At 34.9% G+C, this 4,660-nt stretch overlaps 1 pseudogene; it reads right to left on the reverse strand.

The window, feature by feature from the left end:
- Positions 1-2,038: 2,038 nt before the first annotated feature.
- Positions 2,039-2,430, reverse strand: LOC138378943 (GTP-binding nuclear protein Ran-like; annotated as a pseudogene).
- Positions 2,431-4,660: the final 2,230 nt, after the last annotated feature.

The following is a 4,660-nucleotide window of genomic DNA, read 5'->3' on the forward strand; positions in this document are numbered from 1 at the left end:
TTTATTTCTGCTGGCATGTTTGAAATTAGAACAACTCAATCAAATACTAGAAAACTTACACATTCTTACTTATTCTATGACCTCAACTGAATGGAAAAAAAAAAAAAAAAAACCTTAGGCTGTTATAAGCAGAGCTGATTCTCTTAGTGATGTTATAAAGTGAGCAAGGATTGCCAATGATTAGAGCAGACTTTCAATAAACACTGTTAAGTGAACGAAACAGACAATAAACACTGTTAAATGAATGAAAAATCAAAGCATTATTCCAAAAAATGAAGTGTACTTTTTGAAAAATGTCAAGGGATAGACTGGGGGAAAACATTTGCAAAGCATATATCTGATAAAGGACTTGAATTCAGAACAGATAAAAAACTCTTAATTCTAAATAGTAAGAAAACAAAGAATGCAACAATGATGAAAATGAGCAAAATATTTGAATTGAAACATCACCAAATAAAATAATATGCAGAATGAAAATAAGTTTTCTCACAAGATGCTCGACATCATTAGCATTTAGGGAATTGTAAATTGAAATTCACAATGAGATAGCTATATACAACATATAGAATGGTTAAAATTATAAACACCAAATGTCAAATATGTGGAGGAATTAGAACTCTTATACACTGCTCAAGGGAATGTAAAATTGTACAATCACTTTGAGTATTATTTTGATACTTTCTTAAAAAGTTAAATTTACACCTTCAGTATGATCTCACTATTACACTCAGATACCCATAAGAAAATCATATGTCCATTTACACAAATGTCATGGCACCTTTATTTGTAATATCCCCAAACTGAAAACAACACAATTATCTGTCCCCAGGAGTTGAGGGCTAAAGTGTGTCTCCCAAACCCAAATTCATATGTTAAATTCCTAACCTGCAGTACCTCAGAATGTGACTATATTTGGAAACAGCATCTTTAAAGAGCTAATTAAGTTAGAATAAGGTCATTAGGGTAGGTTTGAATTCAATATGACTAGTGTCCCCATAATAAGAGGAGATTAGCACACGGGCACACATAGATGGAAGACCATGTGAAGACACAGGGAGAAGATGGCCATCTTCAAACTAAGTAGAGAGGCCTCAGGAGAAACCAACCCTGACAACACCTTGATCTCTGACTTATAGCCTCCAGAATTTTGAAACAATTAATTTCTGTTTTTTAAGCCATCCAGTCTCTGGTACCTTGTTTTTAAGCCAGCTCTAGCAAGCTAATACACCAGAAAAATTGATAAACAAAAATGTGATACATCTATACAATGGGATACCATTGTACAAAAGAATGAACTATTGATACAGCAGCATGGATGAATATCAAAGTAATTGTGTTAAGCAAAAGAGGCCAGTCATAAAAGAGTACCTACTCTATAATTCCATTTATATGAAATTCTCAAAAATATAATCTAATCTATGGTGACAAAATGAATATCAATGGCTTCCTAGGGATGAGGAGAGGCATTAAGGAGGGAGGCTGGGGGAATTACAAAGGGGTAAGAGAAAACCTGTGGAAGTAATGGATGTGCCCATGTATGTCATAACTTATCAAATTGTGCACTTGGAATATGCACAGCATATTGTATGTAAATTATATCCAAAAAATGCCATTTAAAAAAAGAAACTATCAGTTAATTATAGGTGTCATTATAATAATAAAATAAGGTGATTTCAAAGATTCTCTGTAGAAATACTTTTTTTAATTTGAAATACAACTTTACTTTGATTCTAAATGAAAAGTAATGGGAATGACAGTAACAAACAATATTTAACCACTGAGTACTGTGATGTAACAGTCTTATATTTGAAACTCAAGAAGGAATCAACCTTTTTTTTCATTCCAACACAGCTAAAGATGCAAGTCCAAATAATGAAGGAATATTTTAAACTACTGCATTCACTTCAAGTCCCATTCATACCCTTCAGCAAGCTACAGATGAAGCACATATTCTGCTTAGCTAGACAAATAAAGAGGTACACTTTATTTGCTGCACTGCTAACGTCACAGTACGACTGCTTATAAAATTAGCTGGGCTTCATGCTGAAAGGTCATCATCCTCATCCCAGGAGAGCAGTTATCTGAGCAACCTCTAGGTCATGGTCATATTGCACTGCCAAAGCTGAGTCCATGACAACCTCTGGTAGAGCAAGAACAGGCATGGCAACAAACTCCAAGATAGAGTCTCCAATGAGCTTTCTAGCAAGCCAGAGGAAGGGCTTTTCAAAGTTTTAGTTACTTTTGTCAAAAATGCCATAGTAGTGAAGATTCTTCTTTTGGTGAAAGATAATAGATTTTGCCTTCATTTTCCTGTCCTTAATATTCACTTTGTTGCTACACAATATGATGAGACTATTTCCACATACTCATACCAGATCTCTATGCAAGTTGGGTACATTCTTGTAAGTAACTCAATGTTACATCAAACATGATATGGAAGACTGTGCTTTGATAGAATAGCCATCTCTCTCAGTCTACCAAATTTCTCTTGGCCAGCTATATCCCATACATTGAACTAAATAGGTCCTCTGTTGGTGTGGAACACAAAAAGATGGACTTCAACACCCAAGATGGCTATATACTTTTCAAATTCACCAGTCAAATGATGTTTCACAAATGTAATTTTTTTTCTAATACTACCATCACCACCAATACAAGTTGAACTGGACTTGGGCTTCTTCTTGGGCAGCCGTTGGGATGTTCCTTCTGGAAGTCTCTCTGCACCCATCTGACTGAGGCTGGAAAGATGGCAGAAGCCCAATTCAAAACTTGTAGTAATACTTTGGATTGGATAGTAAAAGAAGGCCTTACTGTGACTTTTAAATTGGTTTTTATTTATTTTTCTTTGTTCACATACTATTTTATTTTATTTTTAATTTATTTCCGGATATTATGAGGGTACGAACGTTTTGGTTACATTTTATGTCTTTGCCTCACCCAAGGGAGGTTTAGAGGCACGCCCTTCCCCTCTACAATGCACACTGTCCATTAGTCCATTAGTTGTGAGTTTACCCCCCAACCCCCCAATCCCCGGAGAATATTACTACCATGTGAGCACCATAGTGTTGATCAGTTAGTGCCAATTTGATGGCAAGTACATGTGGAGGCTATTCCTCTGATTTTGTGATACCTCACTGCAGATAATGGGCTCAAGCTCAATCCAGGAAAATATAAGAGGGGCTAGATCACTGTAGTTTCTTATAATTGAGTAATATTCCATTGTGTACATCTACCAAACTTTAATAATCCACTCATGGATTAACAGGCACTTGAGTTGTTTCCACATCTTTGCAATAGTGAATTGTGCTGCCATAAACATTTGGGTGCAGATATCTTTATTATAGAATGTCTTTTGCTCTTTTGGGTAGATGTCTATTGCTGGATCAAACAGTATTTCTATTTTCAACTGTCTGAGGTATCTCCAAATTCTTTTCCACAGAGGTTGCATCAATTTGCAGTCCCACCAGCAGTGTAAGAGTGTTCCCGTCTCTCCACATCCTTGCCAGCATTTGTTGTTTTGGGATTTTTTGATACAGGCCAATATCACTGGGGTTAGTTGATAAATTGGTTTTTAAATTGAGACCTACATGGTTAAAATGAGTCAGCCATAAGCAGATTAGGGGGATATCACTTTCCAGGTAGAGGTACAGTTAATTTAAAGGCCTTATACAGAACTACTTGTAGTCTAGGATAACAAAAAACAGTTAGTGCAGCTGGACTGTATCAACGAGGAGAGTGGTAGTATATAAGTTCAGAAAGATATTGGTCAGATTTTATGAGGGACATGGTAAGTAGGTCAAGGAAAGAAGTTCTTTCTGCCCTACTTCTCCAAGTGCAATGGGAAATCATTGGTGGGTTTGAAATAATGAATTGATATAAGATCTCTCTCTCTTTCCTTTTTCAACCTCTGCAATAATTAGTTTATTAATATCATCCAGGATTCAGATGTTCAGTATTCCTCCTGAAATTATACATAAATAAATGCAAATGGAAAGAATCTACATCAAAATTCTGTAAGAAAATAGCACTCCATCACAAAAGTGTCTAAAATGACAAGAACTCTATTTTAAAACACTGGTACCTTAAAAGAATAATAATCTCAAAATCTCCAAAATTGCCAAATTGTTCCCTAAACTACCAAGCAGATAAACATATGACCCTAATGAACGACAGTGTGGGTTTTGTAATATAAAATCAAATTCAAACAAATTGGATAATTGGTATTGAGAGGTAAGGTTTAAGTGTTTTCTTTCCTAGTGTATATTTGATTTATAAGGCAACAAAGCACAATATAGGAAAATATACCGTATTTTTAAAATGACATTATAATTTTAAAATCTGGCCCAATTGATAAAAAACTATCTTAGTGTAATAGAGATCTCAAGTTTCCTAAACAGTCCATATTTAGATAAATGGGAAAAGACATTTACAGCCAACACTTTCAAAGAACCTTTACTGGGACTAATAACAACAATAACAACCTAATATAGCACTCTTGTATTTTAAGCTCACATTTTGGAGGATACATCTTCAGGTTTTCATTAATGTGAGAACTGCAAATCTAACTGCCATTGTATAGTAATGAGAGTTAAAGGATGTAGAGTCTTCATGTAAAGATTAGAACATACATTTCTATTAGCTCTTCAAGAGCAGACTTTTA

The sequence above is a fragment of the Eulemur rufifrons genome, chromosome 30 (assembly GCF_041146395.1).
Source record: "Eulemur rufifrons isolate Redbay chromosome 30, OSU_ERuf_1, whole genome shotgun sequence".
Taxonomy (NCBI): domain Eukaryota; kingdom Metazoa; phylum Chordata; class Mammalia; order Primates; family Lemuridae; genus Eulemur; species Eulemur rufifrons.